Source organism: Miniopterus schreibersii (genome assembly GCF_964146895.1).
Source record: "Miniopterus schreibersii genome assembly, chromosome: 2".
NCBI lineage: Eukaryota > Metazoa > Chordata > Mammalia > Chiroptera > Miniopteridae > Miniopterus > Miniopterus schreibersii.
In genome coordinates, this window is record NC_138102.1 from 165331118 (window position 1) to 165352768 (window position 21651).

A 21651-nucleotide genomic window follows, 5' to 3' on the forward strand; every position below is an offset into this window, starting at 1 on the left:
ATTGTCAATGGTGTCATCTTTGAACAAGAGCAGCATAATGGTTTGTCATTAGGGACTTTCCTCTCCTTCACACAAGGAGCATGAGTGCAGCCAGCCATGAGGGGACAACTGTGAGGCGCCAAGTCAAGCTTGGCCTAAGAAAGCACCTGGAGTGAGGGGGCCACGGAGCAGAAGATGCTGGGTCAGAAACAGGAAAAAGTACGGGGGAGCTGATTGGAAGTGCAAGTGCCAAGGCAAATACAGAACTGAATCTCGATCGGGAGGGGAAATGAGAGTAAAATGCTGAAGTTTCTGCCGAGGATACACGGAAACAGAGGGAGGCGGGTGAGAAGGGGGTGGGGGACGCAAGTAGTAATTTGAGGTTCTTTATATTCTATGGAAGAAAATAGTCATGAGTAATCTTTTCCCTAAATACAAGAAGAGGTACACACTCCAAACAGCCCTGCTGGTTAAGAACAACAGTTTCTCTTTTCACTTCCCATTAGTCTCTCCCACAGCCCAGCCCCTGCCGCAAGCGGAGCCCCTGGGCGGAAACCCCCTCACCAGGGACCAAGTGAACGCTCTGGGCTTGTGTGCAAAAGGAAGCCAGGGAGTTCGAGTTGGCCCAGGGGAGACCACAGCAATCTGAGCAGTCTCACAAAGGTGACCCCGACAGAGCATGCTGCCTGCTTGAGGCCACTCAATAACTTTATCGGAGTCACTACTCTTCCATTAGCATAAAGAGATGACAGGCACATTCGCTGAGCTGGAAAGGGGCTCGATAAACTTTGGTGTTGAAAGTCAAGTTTCTCTGCTATTGCCTTTTCAGTTCAATGGAATAAAACGACTGTGGCTGTTGGACGTGCTTTGCAATTTTAACTGAGGACAAAGAAACCCCCTTTACTCAAACCTAGGGCCAGCCCTAAGGCCTGGGTGTTATAGCATATAACGGAATACAGCCTTGGACCCAGAGGCAGCTCTGGTCTAATCAGGAACATTTAACTGACTCAGCTTATTTAGCACTTTCATCACTATTCTAAGGACTTTATAAATATTAGTTCATTTAATTGCATGCTCACAGCAACCCTATGAGACAGTGTTTCAGATTAGGGAACTGAGGCCCAGTACATTTTAGGGATTTGCCCAAGGTCATGTGGCCATAGTAACAAGAGGAGTTGAAATTAGAATCCAGGCAGTCTGATTGCAGAGTCTGTGCTCATATCCATTACACTATGCTTACCCATGCATTTCCCATCCAGGTGCAGATTCAGATGGATTTTCAATATTATTAGGAATTCGAACAAGACCGAGTGAACCGAATCCTTCCCACCCAAGAATTTTGATCCTTGGAGGCTTTCTCAAGCTATCAATAAACTAAAAAGGAGAGCAAAAAATCTGTGGATCCCTGAAGAAATAGATTTATAAGTGGGAAAAGGAAGAAGGTAGAGGTGGAACCCTGCTTTGAACACATCCAGGAATATAGCTGCCTTCCCTGGCTACTTGCTCACAGGCACTGGTCCTGAGACTTCACATGGCTCAAAGAAGCGACATGGGCAAGATGAGGGAGGTACATATAACACAGAACCTGTTTTACAGTTATCTCTTGCAACTTTAACTCAACGAAGTTGAAAAACATACCTTTCAATGATCATTGGTGAAAAGAAAAAGAGGGAGACCATCATTCTGCATATAAGTTATGCTACTCGCTGTGCATATATAACGAGCCCATGAGAGCCATACTAAGACCTGGATTTTTAAAATGAATTCATTTCAGAGCATAATTGAGATGAATTTTGTACAGAAGACACGAACTGCTATGACTGAGAAAATTACTAAGAATTCCTCTGCACATTTTACCCCAAATAAGTCAAGTCAAGTTCATGGTGCCGTACCTGTCAGTGACATACCCAGGCCCTTCAATTTTCTTCTAGTATTTTTTTGATTCTATGTTCAAAGGTGCATCCAGGCTCATCAGCACCTTCACAGCATCATTTCAGCCTTTTTGAGTTTAAACATAACTAACAATAAAAAGCATGCTGGGAGTCAGATTTGCCATTAATTAACATGTGACTCTGGGCAGGCCACTCAGTTTCTCTGGCTCAGTGATTTCATCTGTAAAATGAGGGGCTTAGAGTATGTGATCTCTACTCCCTTCTGAGTTTAATACAGTCACTATACTTCCATTTAATTTGAAACTTAAAAACAAAAGACTACAAGTAGCCCAGACCTTTTTCCTACAGAACTACCCCATGCTCATGACAATGACCCTGAGATTTTCTAACTTCCTCAAGGATCTCCTGAATCATGGAAAACAGATTATAAGTTACTTTAAATGAGTTAAGTGCTTAAGAGTGCTTCATTGTATTCTAATTCTTGGAAAAGTTATAACCCGGCAACGGCAATAATAAACATAACATTTTGACAAGGTGCTCTAACATGTATGACTTCATTTGGAATTCTCACAAGCGCCCTGTGAAATCCTCTGTATTCTCATTTCAGTTTATCAAATGAGGAAATAGGGGGCTCAGAGTCATTAGATGATGTTACTGGTTAGAACAATACTCAGTTCAAACTCTTTAGCTATAGCATGCGTTAATAAAAAACACCCTTTAACCCAAACTTTCTGTGTAAACAGGAATTTGGTACAGATTCTATGGTTTAGAGAATAGAATCATAAAAGACAGGAGACACCGCAGCAGTGACCTAGTCCAACCCCTACCCCATCTTACTCACTAGGAAACTGAAGCCAGGAGAAGAGATTGAACCATGATTCAGCGGCCCCAGGTTCCCCACCTTTCCAACATCTCACGTTGCCTCATAACTTGATTCGATGACACAGAACAATTCCACAACCCCTGACACAAGTGAGGAAAGTTATCCCTTACTTACTCATCTTGCCTTCAGATGAAATGTTCATAATCGTTGCAAATATAAGTTCTGCACTGTAGTTTTTATAGCCTCACCCACCTGCCTACCTCCCCCAGAGAGCCTATTTGGGTCTCATTCCTAAACAGAGCACCAGAAGCAGGACTGGAACCTTTCTTTCTCTGGACAATACAGATCGATTGACAGTAACAGCGAACAACTATTGAACACTTACACTGAGTTTTCACTACAATGCTTATTATCCTCACTTACAAATGAGAAAACTACAGCACACAATAGATGGAAATGGTGGTACTAGGATTAAAAACCCAGGTGGTCTGGCTCCACAGCCCCAACCCTTAATACCCCACCATATTGCTTCTCAAGTAGCCTAATAATAACAGCAAACACTTGCGAGCATTGCACACACTTGCAAGGCACTGTTCTAAATGCTTTCTGTACAGAATTCATTTAATCCCTGCAGCAATCCTGTATGATAAACAATCACTATCCCCATGTACAGAGGAGAAAACTGGAGCACAGGGAAGTTAAGTGACTTGGCCAAAGTCACACAGCCAGAAAGTGGAAGAGCCAACATGTGAACCCAGTTGGTCTGGCCCAAAGTCCGTATTATTAACCACCTATCTCTCTGCCTAAGCTTATTTGGTGTTTTGGCAGGACATCAAATTAAATTCATGATTAATAAAAAGAGAGAGAAAAGTTTCACCGATGGTGTGAACTTTGACAGTGCTTAGGTATGCAGGCACTGAGCACCAGTATGCAAACTATTTCCCAGCTGTGTCACCGCAGGAAAGTGACTTAAACTCTCTGTCTCACTTGCCTCCAAATGGGGGCAGCTTTTAACCTGTGAAATAAGTAGCACTGAATCAGAGATGATGTGCTTATCAAATCTGCAGATGACAAAGCTAGGATAGAGTAAGATTATACAAATGATGATGATAGAAAACACAGATGCTATCATCTGTCACAGAGCAAGCATTTAATAAATATTAGCTATTGTTTTTCTACTATTGCAATTACTGTTATCATTTTTACAACCACCTTACCTTCCACATATATAGCTGGAACCCAACTGTAAGAACCTATGTTAACAAGAATCAGATTTCACCTTGTTATTTTCACCATTATTCTAGCCTGCTGCCATCTCTCTAGATTTGAATCTATTTCTAGTATCATCTATACTTTGTAGCTTCACGTCATCTACAGCTTCTGTAAGCATCTGTCAACTCAACAGGTTACTGACAAAGTGCCGATTAGGTGAGGGCTAAGATGGGAACCCTCTAGTGACATACCAGCCACCTCCTTTCCGATGGGCGCTGATCAAGTAACTGGTTCCTTTTGGGTACAGGTGTTCAAGTATCGATCCATTTAAATATTCTGGTATTTGGACTACAATTTTCAAGGTCAGCCATAAAGGCACCATCCAAAATTCAATGATCCACTTTCTTGATGTCCAGAAATACAGTAATTATAAAACTTACTGCAACCTTATTGAAGAGAAAGAGAAGCAGGCGCTAGGTTACTAAGGGATAGATAACTTCTTCCTAAGAGCTCATGACACACATGTTTGAAAATCTGTCCTGAATTTCATCTGGAAGCTAGATCGCCATAGCTGTTTTCAGTCTGTACATAATACTCTTTTTTCTATTCTAAATATCAGGTAAACAATGGCTCATATTCTTTCTTTTAGTACCTCTTCCACTTTCCATAACCCTTAGGGATCACTGTCAATGGCCTACCTTTCACCTTTGTAAGTTCTCTATTCTGGGCTGTCATCTCTCTGGGCCAAGGGCTTTGAATTTATTTAGAACAACTCAGATTCGCTTTTATAATCAATTCACCCATCTTGGGCTTCAATTCCCTTCTGTCAATGTTTGCACTACCTGTTTCAGTCTGACGACCATCCTCCTTGATGGAAGAGAGGGAAGAAAGAGAGAAATTGAACAGTTCTATTTTCTCTGCCATCTGCCAATGTCACTGCATTCACCCCTACTTGTACTCTGATAGCACGCTTATTCTTATCCTGCCTCCCAACACTTCTTTTCTTTTTTTTAAAGCATTTTCCATAGTTTTCAGATCACTTAGTTTTAACATTCTAAATCTAAAAATATCTCTTTTATATTTTTCTTTTCAGTGAAAGTTGCTCTGTCATCCACTATATACATCTTTTAAAAACCTGAGCTCATTAGATTATTATGCAAAACAGTGGGAAGATAAATTGGCATGATCTTTCTGGAAAACTACCTGGTAATGGTTTAAGAGCCCTGTAAATGTTAACTTCTGAAACTCTACCTTAAAGAAATAATTTAGGATGCAGAGAAATCGTTCATGCACAAAGATGTTCATTGCCATGTTATTTTTAATAGTAGAGCTGGGAACATCAATGAGAGAATAGTTAAGTAAACTATGGACAACATCTCTGATAGAAAATTATGCAGGCAGCAATATAATATTTATAAAGAGTATCTATTCATATGGAAAAATACCAAGAAGCATGTATATACATAATATAACCTCAAACAATGCACAAATATTAAAATGAAACATACAAATATTAACAGCCACCATCAATAGAATTATAGGTGATGTTTGCTATTTCCTTTTTTTACCTTCCAATCATCTATATCAAGACTGTATTACTTGTATATTTAAGAACATCTATTTAAAAATTGAGCTCATTAGAGAATATCCTCAATACACAGATTCTTTGGTTGTCTTTCATTTTCAAAAGCACCCTGATTCTTTTGACTCGTGTTTTAGTATTTCAGGTCATGGAACCATAGGTACTTTTTTCTCTAAATTTTTAAAATTTGCTTCTTCAAGTCAAGAAAACACATCTAACCATGCCTTTCATTTCCCTTCCCCAGTTCTAAGATGATGTTTTCATTCTCACCCAAAGTTCCCATCATTTCTACCTTGCCAACTAATTCCTCCTTATTTGTCAGACTTGAGTCAGAATTAGCAGTACCTCTCATTGCTTCTTCCACCTTTCGGGAAATAAAATTGCAAGTGTTAAGAATTAAAATGTGCATGCGTGTAGGGGAAGGGGATTGCTCAGTGATTCTCACATCATGCTGGCATACCCAGGAAAGTCAGACTATTCAGCCAAAGATCCCCAGCACTGATCCATCTGTGGGCAGCTCTGCAGCCTGCGACTGCCACTCCCCTCCCACCCGCCACCATTCATGTCAGGTAGGACACTTCAGATCCACAGTTCTTCACCACTACCAGATGCTCCCACATCCACATCATCCCAGCAACCATTCTATGATTGAGCTAAGGCTGGCACAACCGTATTTGCAGAAGAAACTAAAGCTCAGAGAGGTTGAGGGAGTTTCCAAGGCCACAATGGGCCAAAGACCAGAACTCCAGGTCCAGGTCTTCCGTATCAGTCCAATGAACTTCCTCTGGGTCAAAGGAACTAATGGATATAAAGTCCCCTTGTACTCTAAAATCCACTGTTAAAATGCAAGGAATCTAGAAATAATAAACCAGAAACTCAACTTCTCATAGCAGGTCTGGTTTAGCTGTATAGTCAGAACTCTGAGCACTGCCTGGAAAGACCCTTCTGACTTCCCCAAAGGGGTTGTAGTGGGAGGGGTTTACCACAGAATAAATAAACCCTCCACAATAAAACAATGTGTCATCAGAGCACTTTCCAGGGGGGCCTCTTCTGACTCCTTTCCCTTTCCACTGGCCAGCCTTTCCCCCCCAGGCTCCCACACTGGTCTTGGACGTGCTGGTCTTGGATGTACTCCGACAAGTCCCGGCATTCTCATTCCACTGGGTCTGTCTCTAACTTTGGACGTGCTATTTGATCAAAACTGCTTTCAACATACAAATTCGGTTACTAGGGAATTGGAAGTTCCAAAACATTTCCTATTTCTGTCCCCAAGGTTACTCTGTATCTCAGCACTCAGTTTCCAAGTGGAGGTTGGAAGGTTATATTCAAGTCTTTTGGACAAAACCCCAAGAACAAGAATTCTATATGTTCATGTTTAGATCCAACGTCATATTCAATTCCTTCAATTTTTTTCTTATAAACTTCATTTGGTAGATTTTTTTTGGCTTTCACTCAGTTTTATCCACAAAGGGATTTTTATCAGCAAATCTGCTGACAATAAACCTGGCCTGGGGCCTGCCACTCACTCTCACAAACATGACTTAGAGATTCCTTCTCATTTCTGCCTTTGAGCAGCAAGCCCAACAAAGTGAGAGGCATGTAATATTTTAGATAAAAACTTGGGTTTTGGACTCAGTCCTGAGTTCAAATAGTGGTCTGTCACCTACTAGCTCAGTGGGCTTCGGTAAGTTATATCTCTAAACCTGTTTCCCCAGCAGTAAAATGGGACCAAGAATAGTCTTTAATTCCTAGAGCAAATTTAGGTATGAAATGAGATGATCCACATTAAGACTTTGCACTGTGCCTGGTAGAGAGGATGCACTCAGTGCATCTTAGGGGGTTGGATGGGACAGAGATTGGATAGCAGATTAACTGTACTTTGTCACATGTCTCCAGGAGACTGAAATACTTTCTGCAGCTCATTTACAAGAACAAGGGTTCTTGTAAGCTGTGTGAAGGCTCCTGTAGGAGCTGCAAGGCTAGCAGCACAGGACTCTAAGGAGGGGACTGGCATTACTAGTGTGCAGATGGGGAAAGTGGCTCAGAGGAGATGTAGAGAAAGGCCTGGAGCAGGTGAGAGGCTGGGGGAGGGAAGGATGGATTAGGAGCCCACTCAGGTCTGGGACTAGGGTGAGGCAAGGGAGACACTCGCCTTGGGTGCAAAATTTAAGGTTGTGCCAAAACCCTCAGTAATCACACACACAAAAATAATAGGCCAACGCATTATTTAAAAATCAAAAGAAATGCAAAAAAATCCACGATGAAAAAAACCTCAACATTTTAACTAAAGTTCTGTTGGAAAGAGAGATGATGGGGAAGGTGTAGTGATAATGGAGGTAACCGATCCCTTTGAGGATTCAGTGAGAGCTGCTGACCCTCTTATGAAACTCACGAACGCATGTACACCAATATCTGCCTGCAATTTCAAAGTTTATGAACTAGCTCGAGTTCATCTCTGGACCCCTGGAGAATTGGCTTAGAATTTTTTAGCCTCATGTACGCAAATGGGTCTGATAACATGTACTAGCGACGTAATGTCAAAACCAAATTAGATTTGAGAAGAGAAACACACACCTCTCTCCTGATATTTTGGGGAGAGGGACAAGAGAGGCAGGCAGGGTGCCCTCCTCTCACTCCAAAGTGGGCTGGGGGGGGACAATGAAATGATGAAAGACAACTCTGGGTGTCATTTCCTTAGGAAATGCACACACCTGACCTTAAATATGGAATGCCCCTTCCTCGGGTATTTTAGAGATCACTGCTAACATGTTGCATGTTTTTATTCATAGTAGTGAAGGTAAATCGCTGCCAATTATCTTAATTTATGAACAGCAAGGCAAAGGGGCTATGTAAGGGGAAATACTATTGAAAGACACATTTCGAAAGGAAAAAGGCAATTAAGGGCAGAATTTCTCATATTGCAGGGCAGGAAACTACATTTATTTTCAAATTTACTGATATTTACACACACAAAAGAGCCCATTTTTAAGAAGGAAAAGATGCAGGAAAATAGACATTTAAGAGTTGAAACGTTCTTCAGATAATTTTAGGGAGCAAATTGAAACTCCCGGGCAGAAAGCTGGTGTAGAAATGTTTTTAATCCTCTGTTGACATTTCCACGGGGGACTGAGAACACAAACTTCGTTGGATTTGCATGATCCACAAAACACAGATAACCTTCTACATGTCGGAAGAAAGAAGAATGAATATCCTTTCTTTCCCCTTTGTTGCTTGAAACCACACAGGATCGCCTCTTGTGCCGCCACAATCTCCAGAACATTCCTTTGCAAAGTGCAACAAGAGTGGAACTCATTCTCATTCTGACAGAGTCTGATGTGCCTGGGCACTGGCATGGGAGACGCTTTGCTTTGTGTGGTTCAGCTGTGCCTGGTCCCTGCCCTCCCAGGGTCTCTTTATTCCAAGGAAACTCTGAAAAGCAAGGCTGCCTTTTCTCAGGATGGAGACCGGCTCCACTATCACTGGCCCCTGTGAGGTGAACAGGAGGCTGGGGGTGGAGCAGGGTCTGTGCATGGTGGGGAGGAGCCAGGAAAGGGAGACTGAAATAAGCGTTTAACTTAACAACACTAACTCCGCAGACCTCAGAAAAGACAGACAGGGCCAACAGGTAGATCTGACAAGTTAGGGTTCAAGCAACCTCACTTGTGAAGCAACGCTCTTCTGGAAAATGTCCTCTTTTAAAGGAGACTCCCACCCCTCCACCCCCTTTCCCTCTCCTCTTCCCTGATTCTTTGGCAAGTGATCCCCAGTGTTGTCAAAGGCCCACTGGTTGCTCTGGGTCCCGATCAACTCTCCTCTGCAGGCTGTCTGAGGGATGCTGACTCAGCATCCGAGGGGCAGGCTGACTGTGGCAGCATGAAATCATTTCACCAGCATCGCGGATGGCTCGTGAAACAAAAAGAAAAATGAAACTTGGAAAAGCGACTTCTATTTAAAGACAACTGCGTTGCATCTGCGTGAGTGCGTGTGTGTGTGTGTGTCACAGACTTCCCTCCTTTCCTTGGCCCCCTTGTTCCTTCACTGAGAAAATTCACAGGGAAATGGTTCTTGTACATTTAACCCATTTAAGAAGTTGTCATATTTTTTTCACCAGTTAGATTCCATGGTGTCAGAGTGGTCAAGTTTTTACTAAGCCCCTGGTTTCAGGCTTTAAGATCGTCACTTAGAATCGGGAAATTAAAAAACAAAAAACCCCAAATCAACCCCACACTCCCTTCCAGGACAGCAGACACACAACTGGAGGCAGCGACATGTGCTGTCTAGTGTTGACCACGGGCCCTGGGCTGGTCTGAGACTCCAGACGCTGGGCCATGGGGTGGCTGGGCCAGCTTGGTGGCCAAAGGGGCACCAAGTGACCTCCCCTGCCACTCAGTATCTTTCTCTTTGGCCCTGTCATGCCGTCTGAAGTTCTGAATTAGTCCTTCCTTTGGGTGAAGGCATGAAGACCTCCGTGGAAGGGGAAGCGGGGAAAGGGAACACACCAAATCAATAGACTGTTCACACCGTAGATGTCAGGCAGCCAGATGATGAGTCGGAAGGAATGAGGGAGGGGACCTCAAGTTTTAAGGATGAGGGGGAGGGGGGATGCGGGGCAGCCCAGAGGCAGAATGGCAGAGGCACCAAAAGGAAGGGGAGGACATTGGTCATTTTTGCCTATAGCTGTTTATGGCTACGACTCTTCCAAGGAGCTTGTAGTTCTGCATTCGAAACGGTGTGAGTGCTACAATATAGTTGTGAATGCTCTGAGTTCTGCAGAGAGGCCTACGTCTGTTTTTCAGCTTTGACATAGAGTCTGAAAAAAGATGAACAGAATAAGTGACATATTATTGGTGGCACAAGTACTGTTCATTCGCAAAGGGCACAAACGCTTCCCCGAGGCTGGGCAGGGAGTGAACCAGGGTGAGGCCTCCAGGTGGCCCGCAGGCTGACCTCCAATTGTCCTGCTGTGGATAAAAGCATGCTGTCTACTTTTGTTTCTTGGCAACAATTGCTAATTTTCTGGAAATATTAAATTTTCCTTTAGTTACTTTATTATAAAATAAAGTTCAAATCCTGCTTTGGTCACCGAGTAGCTCAGTGACTGTAGAGGGTTGAATGGTGATGCCCCCCCCCGGCAAAAAAACATGTCCATGTCATATTCCCCGGAACCTGTGAATGTGACCTTATTAGAAAAAGCTCTTTGCAGATGAAATTAGTTAAGGATCTCGAGATGAGATCATCCTGGATTATTTGGGTGGGCCCTAAATCTAATGATACATGTTCTTACGAGAGACACAGAGGAGACATGAAGAGAAGGTGACAAGGAGACAGAGCAGAGGCTGGAGTTGTACAGAACAAGACTGCTCTGGCTCTCTTCTTCAGAGTCCCTTTACCCACTTGACGTTCCTCTGCCTTGCTTCCAACTTGTCACTTCCTCTTGAATTCTTTAATCTCTTTTAAATTAAACTTATTGGGGTAGCACTGGTTAACAACATAATATAAATTTCAGGTGTACAGCTTTATAATACATCTGTATACTGCATTGTGTGCCCACCACCCAAAGTCTAATATCCTTCCATCACCATATATTTGACCCCTTTACCCTCTCTGTCCCCCCCAATATCTCCTTTGTTTTTAAAATGTTCCAACTTTCACCTTCTGTTTCTCTTAAAAATTACCTTCTGTATATGTTCACCTTGTATTCTTAGTAGTGCACTCTTAATTTCTTTCATTTTTAATTCTTTCCTGTCACCTCCTTTCTAAGCTTCCCTAACTCGGATTTATGTTGTTTTTTTTCCAAGTTTCATATGGTTTTCGTAATGTCTTTTAGCTCATTTGGACACAGGCTACAGTTCTGAATGGTTCCAAACCATATCTTTTTGCCAAGCTCTCTTCGGAAACCCGATTCTGCTCCTTAGTTGCTTTTATCTTATAAAGACTTTGTATGGAATTGGCTTCACTGCTTTTCTACTGCTCGTTTCCAGGTGAAATTAGTTTTTCTGAACTTTTAAAAAAACATGGTATGAATCTAACTTGACGAAGTTCTTCTGGTGCTTAGGTAGTGTCAAATACATGGCTGCTGCTTGCTGACATTTCCTGGTTCTGTTTGTTCCCTTTGGGGGACCTTCTTTCGTAAGTCTCTGTTGTTCTGTCCTGTTCAACTTGTTTCCAGTCCTGGCAGCTTCTCTGTGTAAGGTCATCCTGGAAGGAGGGCCTGGCTGGTTAGGTCCAGAGTTCACGGTGACTAGAGAGCGCTAGACCCCTCGGACCTCGCCGCAGGCCTGCACTCGCCCCTTGTGGAGCCAGCAAAAGGACTCCTGCCTTCAGCTGCTCCTCTCCAAACAACGCTCCATGCTTCCCAGTGAAAACCTCTTGGCTATTTGGAGCTTTTCCTGTCCATCAAACCTCCCACTGTATCTTGGAGATACCTTGTCACCTAGTTTTGTCATTTTCCTGGGCTTCTGGTTTTGCTATTGAGCTGCTCTGCTCTTACCTGGGGATTCTAAGAGGTTAAAAATGCTGCTCCTGCCCACGCCATCTTCCCAGACTCTGTCCCAGAATACTAAATATTGCAAGGACAGTGAGTGTCCCTCTGGCGTCTCATAAAGAAAAGAACTGTTGCTGGGTTTTGCAGAAGAGAAAGAAGTGCAATAATGAATCTGAGGGTCTCCGACTATACCAAAGGGGGTTACACCCCAAAGTACAGGAAGTGCAGAGACAGAACCCAGGGGGAAGATGAATGATAAAACGGCTGTGAGCCGCAATGGGCACAGGCCGTCAGGGAGGGTCACCTGGCTTCTGTTATTTAAAGGACTAAGGAATAATTCTAGTGAAGCTAAAACTTCCAAGTGGAAGAAGTTTCTAGTGGGGATTAAAACAATAGCAACAACAACAACAACAATAAACAAATGACACTCAACCTTTGCCTGTCTTTTCACACCTCCTATCACAAAAGGCCCACAGTGTCAGAAGTCAGAACTACATTTTAAAAAATTCACAAAAACTTGAGTGACTCAGTCTGCAAGCTAGATATCTCAATAATCCCAGATCACGGAGAAGATATCCTCAAGGGAGTCTTTCTCCTGCTCAGTGACAAATTGCAGCTCAAAGAAATATGGAGTTTAGTATTAGCCACCAATTTCCCACGTCGGCCCGTGGAGGAGGGAGTCAGCTGCTCACCTGAGACAGCCCCACGGAGCAGTGAGGAGTGCACCGCCGGGGTGCCTGGCCTGGCTGTCAGCTCCAACTCGGCTCTCCTGCTTCTAAGAGCCTCCTTTCTCATTAGAGTTTTATCTGTTTGGAAGACCCAGCTCACCCCTGACACGCCAGTCTCATCAGAGGATGCCGCCACATAATGATAATTTTTAAAAATGGCTTTTTTAATGCAGCCCTTGGAAACTTTGCAAGAAATGTATCGATTTGAAATACTCAAGCTGAATTATTGAGCCTTGGCAAAGGGGAATAAATCTTCCCCGTTCCCTATGCCTGTTGCCAAGTGGAGCTTCCAGGAAGCAATGATTGTCCTTTCTGGAAATGAGGCAAAACTCACTCCATCACCTCCCTTTACTTCACCCCTCCCTCTTCACTTTGCTTTCAATTCACTGACAAAAGCACTTTACATTCATTGCTTATTTGCCTGAATAGGCATCCGAATTAGTAATGCCCAAATTAGTAATGCCTGGCTGGGGCAGCTTCCTAAATAATGAGGCCTGATCGCTTTGGCAGACCCGGAGGCCCTCGGAAAGCAAGCTTGCAGCACGCCATTGGGTTAAACACTCTTCCGGTTTTTTAATAAAATTTCCCCTACAGACCTGGATGTGTGAAGTAGAGAGCCTATGTTCACTGATGCTAGAGATGAACAAGACCAGGAGCCAGAACCGGGGCAGGAAGGTGGGGAGCGTGTGTGGGTAAGGGGGACCTGTGCTGGAGCGCTGTAACACTCACGTCAGGATTAACACAAAAATTTCCTGACATCTGCCGTTCCTTTCATTTCAGTCTGGGCCGATCATCTCACCTGGCGACGGTCCAGGGGAATTCCCGTCATTACCATCAAAACAGAGTTGGGTCTAATAGTGCTGAGAGCTCATCTCTCCATCTCTCCATCCACTCAGCCACCCACCCACCTGATCAGGCACACATTATGGGTTGAGTCTTATTTTAGGTGCCAGGTATATCAAGGTGAATGACATGTGGATTTTAAAATGTGGGAGGGAGGAAAGTAAAGTAAAGGGGGATGGCCGGGTTAGTGCACCAGTGTAGGACCAGGGAAGACCTTCTGAACTGAAAAATGGGGTGACAGACTTGTCAGCAGAGGGAACAGTAGATACAAAGGCCTGGACACATGAAAGGGCAAACCCAGTTTGGGAAAAAATTTGAGTATTTCAGTAGGACAAAAATGAGATGCACATGAGCATGTGTTTAAATGAGGGAGGGGGCAATAAAGCAGCTCCATTCTATAGGCACATTAGACTTAATATTTCCCAAACTGCCCTCCTGCTAACACGGGTTTCAATCTGCTGTTCCCAGCCTTTCCCTTTGGAATGCCAACTCCATTCTTCCAGCTGCCAAGGCCACACATCTTGCAGTTTAATCCATTGGTAAGTGATGTTGGCTCTGCCTTCAAAATGTATCCAGAATCTGACCATTTGGGGCCCCTCTGTTGCTACTACTTTAGTCCTAGCCACCATCATCTCTCACCTGGATTATTCTTACTGGTCCCTAATTGGTCTCCCAGCGTTTGCCCTTTGTACCCCTACAATCTATTCTCAACATGCCGGCCAGAGGGATCCATTTAAAACATGCCACTCCTCTGCTCACAATTCACATGATGTCACTCCCCACTCAAAATCCCCAGTGACTTCCCATCTCACTCAGAGCTAACTCAAAGTCCTTATATTGACCTTCCGAGCTCCACAAGATCTGACCTATCGGCACCCGCCCCCTCCCATCCTTCCTCTTCCTCATTCTGCCAGATTGACCTCTTTGCTGTTCCTCAAACCTACCAGGCACATTCCTACCGCAGGGCCTTTGTACTTGCTGCTCCTTTAGCTGGAGTATTTATTCTTCTCCCAGATACCCTCACTTCCTTCAAGTCTTCCTTAGCCATTCCATATAAAATGGCAAATCTCTGTTCTCTGACTCCTTATCTTCTTTCTTGCTGTTTTTCCTTAGTATTTGTCACTATCTCACTAGAATGAAACAGATTTTTGTTTCTTTTTAGCCTGCCATTTATTTATTTATTTATTGGGTGTTCACTGGATCAATGGATAGGCACATTAAAAAAATGTTAATGCAATTTTATTCTCTGGAAAACTATCTAACTGAAGCAAGTATTACTATCATTAAAGTTCCTTTTTGCCTTGACATCCAGTCTCTAATACCCTCTCAAAAATCCTTTGTTACGGCCTCACAGGTAGACTCTGGATTAAATATATTTGACTGTTATTGTAATCAGTTATAATCATCTAAGGTAGCGGTGAAGGAACTATTTTGATTATTGCTACACCCCCGACGCTTCAAGCAGTTTCTGGCACATTGTAGGTATTCAGTGACCAGAAGTGTGGCCCTAGACCCAGGTTTCCTGGGTATAAATCCTGGCTCCTCAACTTACTTGCTGTGTGATCTTAGGCAAAGGACTTGCCCTTCTTCTGTACCTTGTTTTCCTCAACTGTAAAACGGATAGTAACAGGAGCCACATCGGCGAGCATTCGGTATGCTGAGATGTGTGTTAGCCCTTAGACCAGTGCCTGGCACAGATTAAGTGCTTGATAAATGTCAGCCATTGTTAGGAAGGGCCTTGTCTGCAGTACTAAGGATTGCTCAGACTTTATTTATCCTAAGGCTACTTGAAGTCACTGAAGGATTTTAAACAAGAGAGTAACATAATCAGATATTGTTTCTGAAGGATCACTCCAGCTGCAGAGTGGAGGAATAATTGGAACAGGGCAAGACTGGTACGAGATGGGTAGAAATGGAGATGACAGATTTTGTTAGCCTGAACTAAACCAGAAAAAAATGGGGAAAGGATGGGTTCAAGATATTGTGAAGGTAGAATGGATGGAACTTGGAGATAAATTCAATGTGGAGGAAGCAGTCAATGACGAAATCTAGGCTTCTGATCCCTGCAATTTGATGGTGGTGCCCATCCATCCCAATGTTTTCTCTGTAGCAAGGGGACTACTTGCTACAGAGAAAACGTTTTGTTTAACATGAAGTGAGTGTGGAATAGCTAGATGAAGAGGCCAGTAGGCAGTTGTATACACACATCTGGTCCTTAAGAGAAAGATCTACGCTAGATCTAAAAGCTATTTGGGAGTTATCAGTCATGTGGTGATTGTTGAAGTCATTGGAGTAGATGAGATTTAAGGAAAACATTTACAGAGCAAGCCCTTTAAAAAAAGTATACCCTTGAAGGATGGGGCAGCAGGAGACAAAACTGGGAAGAGTGGTATCTGGCAAGCCAGGACAGGACAAAGCGAGTTTCAGAAAGTACTCAGACACATCGCATGCTGGTGTCAAGATAAGGAGGGGCAAGGCATGCCCACTGCACCGAGCATCTGGTGGTACTGGCCAGAGCAGAGGTGCGATGAGGGTGCGAACCAGGTTGCAGCAATTGAGGCACTGGTGGGAAGGAAAGGAGGAGTACGTGTGGATAACCCTTTCAAGGACTTGGCTGTGAAGGAAGAAACAGATGGTGTGGTAGGTTTCCAGGCAGGTTTCTTCGAAGATGGAAGGAACTAAATGCAAATGAGAAAAAGTCTGAGATGGGAGAGGATAACCAATGGGGGGGGGGGGGCTGGGGTAGAGGACCTGAGCTCAGGGAAAGGGCCTGTATGCAGGATGGGAAGACCTCTTGCACTGTGACTGAGAGCAGTGGGCCCGGGCAAGAACGCAGATAAGCTGAGGGTGGTGGTGGTGGTGAGGGGAGGGGAGGGGGGAAGGAGGTGGGCTGGTGCCTGCAAAGGAGAAGGGGATGGTAGGTTAGGAAACAGCTATAAGGAATAGAAGAGCACTGCTCCTTTGATCAGTAACTTTCAAGGCTCCCCAGCAAAGCCATACAGAATAAAACCATCCTCTTTAAAGAGTGATTAACATTCATTTAACCACTCTGCTCGTGTCTGCATATTCTCATCTGGAAAATGACACTTTAACCTGTCCCCTACCCCAGCCCCAAGCCCTCCTACCTGACACTCCCTAGTACCTGTCCTGGACCAGGAACTCTAGGGAGTGCCTTCGCTCGCTCGCAGACTTGCTTCTCCTGACTGGACTACACCTTCCCTCCATCTCTGCTGAAACTCACCCCTCCTTTAAGGCTTGGAACTAAAGTCACTCTTCTTTCCATAAAGCCCTCTTCCCTCCTGTCTTTTTGCTTCCAGAGCACTCTGAAATGTATACAGAATTTCCAGAATCTATTTTAAATTATGTTTATCTGTGTGTAAGCCATTTTCCCCACTAGGCAAGCTTTGATTTGGTGCCCCCCATGGAATCCACCCTGGTGAGTGTTCATGAGCTTGAGATGGCAGGGTGGAGGGCTGAGGCGTGCTGTTTGCCACAGAAAGAGCAAGAAGACTTTACCAAGTAATAATAATTTGTGTATTAAAATTGAATATACCCTCTAAGTGTTGTCCTTCTGGCCAGAAATACATATTATTGGTTGGTTAGGCAGTGAGCTCATCAGTGGACACTGGTCCACTAGGCCAGCATATAGGACATTTCAACCCCTAATCAACTGATTGGTTTACTGGCTCTTCTTCCTAAGTGTCCCTTGCTTGGCATCTTAGGGCCATTTTCTTTTCTGACATACTTCATCGTTAACTCCCGATACTTCAGTTTCCATAATTCAATAAAGCAGACATAGGAGTGTCACACACGTAGGGTCTCTTTTGTTTGCTCCTAAGAGAATAATTACTGAAAGAAAGTTAACTTCTGATATTTAAAGGAAAAACAAACAGATTTTTCTATACAGGGTGGGGCAGAAGTAGGTTTACAGTTGTTCATATGGAAAATACTACAATAATTAACAACACAAGAATAAACTCTGTGTTTAGTGAACTCACAACTTTAAACCTATTTCTGCCCCACTTACTATCTGTGTGAGCCTCACAAAAGCTCTGGCAAGTGGAGACTGCTGTTCTCATTTTCCAAATGAGGAAATGCAGGCGCGGGGAGAGGAGTTAAACGGCTGATAAAGATCCCGAGGCCCAGTGGTGGAACCAGCACTCACAGCCCAGCCTGTCTCCAAAGTTCAGGTCCTCCAGCCCCCCGGTGTCACAGCTCCTCGCCAGATGGCTCTAAAGGCTGGAGGGTACGGCCCCTCCGCCCGCCCTGAGGACGGAATGGCACACACTGTCGCTGCCTTAGGACTTCGAACATCTGAATTCTAAGTGGGCTACAAGTCCAACGGAAGGACAGAAAGAAGCTGGCGTCTGATCAAAGATTCCATTTGCTACATTGAAATATCAAAAGAAAAGCGGGAGACAGTTTAATTTGAGTGACTTAGTACTATCAAATTGTCAACGGTGGTGTAGACCCTTCAGCCAACTCCCTCCCACACTTTCTAACTTAGCTCCTGGCTCTGTGTGCCCCACCATCCTTTGGCTCAGGCAGAGAAACATGCCTGGCTGCAGGCACACGGAGCAAGGGGGTCAAGATGAATTCTGACTCTCGCAGACCGAGGCCTCTCCTCTATCCAATAAAAACCTAAAGGGTCAGGTAGCTGAGCACCGAGTTTGAGGCAGTGTCTTTTTAAAACATAAAGCTGATGTGTTGCTGCTTTGCTTAAACACTTTCAGAAGCTTCCCAGGGCCGCCTAAGTTCCTGCTTAACTGGTCATGCCGCCCTCTGGCTGACCTAGCTGCAGCCACACGGACATGCCTGCAATTCCCAGAGGCACTGTGTTCTCTGCCCTTTGCACCGGTCACCCTCTCTGCCTGGGATGGGCTGTTGCTGTTTTCTGCCTGGTGAACCATTCACACTTTGAATTGTACTAAGATTCCTCAAGGGTCACCTTGTCTGTGAAGTCTTTTGTAATCTACCACCCCAGGAAGGACTGGGCATGTCATCCTTAGAGGCGGTAAATAGCGGACGGGGGGAGGCAGAAACTGTGTGGAACTGCCCTTTGCATCAGTTTTCAGTGTCCAACTCTCTACTACACCCAGCATACTATTCTCTGCCCCCAGTCAAATGAATTTATTTGCTGTATCCTGTCCACAAATATCCCCAAACCTAAGTCACCGCATCTACCAAGCCCTTCACCTAATGTCCTCCTCTGAGCCACATCTTTAGAAGTGGAGATATGACCCTATATCTAGCAGCACAGGGCTTTCACACACACGCTTCATCTCATTTCACCTTCACAACAGCCAGGTGGGCCAGTGGTGCAGAGCTTAGAGTTCTTACTTCCAGCTGAGCGACCAGAAGGGAAGGAGGCTAAGTGGCTTGCTTCAAGTTGCTCAACTAGGTATAGGTAGGGCCAGGATTAGAGCTGAGGCCTCTGGCTCTCAGTCCAGGGTTCACCTAATACACCGAGCTCTGAAAGTAGAGGTAGCCTTATGGGTCAGTGAACTATAAGGTCCTCTCTATACTCGTCCACCTGTTTACAACAGGGCCCTGTGGGGGAGGGGGCAGTTACCTTAAAGGGTGGCCCTATTCCATCAGGGACTCATGGATGAGAATTAGAAGCCTTGTGCTTTAGTCCCGGCTTTGTCACCTGCGTTGTCTGGGGAAGACTTAGCTAAGGCATGCACTGCCTTGGAGCCTGTTTTCTCATCTGTAAGGTGGGAATAACTATTTCTATTGTACCCACCTCGAAGGGCCGTTGTGAGATCAAATGAGGCAATGGACAGGAAGGGTCTTTAATATTCCCACCCAGCATCATTAATTGATAAGCAGATGTCCAATTCATGGTAAGCTTTGACTTCTCCAGCCACGTGTGTGACTGAAGTGGCACATTCTTTTCTGTTGTTTTAGGTCCTCTGTTTCCTTCTCCTTTAGCTCTTGTTGGGCTCCAGCTCGTGGCTTTCTGAGATTAATCTGCAGAAGCAGCACTGAGGTCTCTGTCTCTGGACCCTGGTTACCCTGGAAGGCAGCTGGCATCACACTTCCTGGGGAAGAGCTGGATGCAAGGCAGAGGCAGTGGGGAGGGGCATTCTGCTCACATCTCTTCCCTTGGGTGCATTTTGTCTTAACCCCTTTTGGGATGCTTGTAGAATTGTAATTTCTTGGTTAAAGTCTCCTCATTGTGGATCGCATTTGGTTTTCTATGTAAGGTTTCCTTCAAGGAAAACGATTCAGAGTGCATCTCACAGAGCCTGAGAGACAGCTGCAGAGCTCAAAAGGAGTGCCATCGATCTGGGCCATATGACGTGAATGCTAAACTACTGTGTGTCTTGGAATGATGGTGTCAAACCATGGCATGTAGAGTTGGGCTAAGGTCTGACAGAGTAACAGCGGGAATGTTTGGGGTGATCTGTCCCACAGTTTGGTGATCATATTTCGGATATTTCATTTCTGCCACACCTACTCCAAAAAACTCTGTTTCCCTGTCAGGTTTGAGACTTACTCTTCTGTTGTTTGGACTCAAATATTGAAATATTACTTTAAAAAGTTTGGTTTATAATGTCAAAAAAAGAAAAAATATTTTAATTTGGTACCACCCTGGAAAATCATGGTGGACATAACTTGGGCCTCTCTTAAAAAGATTTAAATACAATAAAATAGACACAACATTGAAAACCTCTATTGAATACAATTTAATCTTTCTTTGATTCCTGAATGGGATCTTACAGAAGTCCGGGGTCACCATTATAAACATAAGCTGTCATTGTACGGGTGAAATATAGAATGTGCCAGTTAATAATAGCTTTACAAATTCACAGAAAATCAGATAATAGGGGTTTTACTGTAACTGGGATCATGATGGTTAAAAGAATCAATGCATTTTCCAAGAGTCTAAATCATTTCTAGGAAATAATTCATGCTCTGTGAGAATAGGGCAGAATTCACAAGGAAGTGCTTGGTACTCCCTGGAAGAAAAATGCTATATAATTGTAAGTTGTTCTTCATTATTAAATTTTTAGGCTGCAGGTGCATTTCTTTGCATTATTGTTGTTGTGAATCCTGAGCCCAGGGCCCTAACCATTAGCCACACAGGCTCTCCTGAGATGGAGTGCACAATTTCTCCAGCCTTTCCTATGTCCAAGGAACAACATGCCACTCTGGATGGGCATATTACAAGACGGCATCTTTTCAAGGTCATGTTCAGAAACACCCTTTGATTAAAGGAATTTGGGCTAGAATTACAGTTCTCAGCTCTGACTTGAAGAAAGGAAGAAAGATGCAATGAAGGAGAGAGGGAGGAGGGACAGAGGGGGGCGGGGGAGTGTTCCAGGAACACCACACACCACAGAGCCACCAAGGACAGAGCTTCTGCACTGTTTCATTAGAACATGAAACCTATTCTGTTGACTATGAGTCCACTGTGGACCGAAAAGAAGTTAGTTCACTTCCCGAGCATCTGGGGTCCCCTAATTCTGAGTCATGGCCACATTAACTCTGCTACTGAAAAAGGATGAGCCTGGCAGCAGGGCCAAGCCCACGGTCCCCAGTGCCTGGCACTGTCAGGCAGGCAAGCAGGTGCCCGTCAAATGCAGGCCGGCAGGACGGTATGCCCTCGGGGCCAGACAGCAGGATGGTGTGCTCTCCGGGGTGGACGGTGGGATGGTGTGCCCTCGGGGGTGGACAGCGGAGGGGAGGGGAGGCGTTTTTCAATGCTAACTTTCTCTTTAGAATTCAATTCCCCAGTCGGGAAGATGAAAAATAATTCTGACTTCCGTTATGTCTTTTAAAACAATGAGCCCTACATCCTGGGAGGGCAGGTTAGCTGTGGCTGTGGCTCGGGCTGGAGGCTATGGGCCTGGCTGAGGAGCCGACTCAGCGAAGGGAAGCAGGTCACACTGGTGAACTCAGAGCCCAGTCCCCATGGCTGGGGCTTCTGGGCCTCCTGACTGTCTCAGAGCCCCGTCACTTGCTCGAGTGGCAGGAAATCACTAAGCTAAGAGGATTAAGACCCATCGGGGTCCCTGTGCAGCTTTAGGGCAGATTTCTACTTCCCCATGTGGTGGGGAAGCAGATTCCAAACTGCATTCAAACACGATACAGTCCCCGGC

The 21651-nt window shown here is 44.5% G+C and overlaps 1 protein-coding gene across 5 annotated transcripts in view; it reads right to left on the reverse strand.

Moving 5' to 3' along the window:
* Nucleotides 1-21651, reverse strand: part of ETV6 (ETS variant transcription factor 6) — a 343221-nt gene that overhangs the window by 51563 nt on the left and 270007 nt on the right. The gene's annotated exons all lie outside the window — the stretch shown is intronic.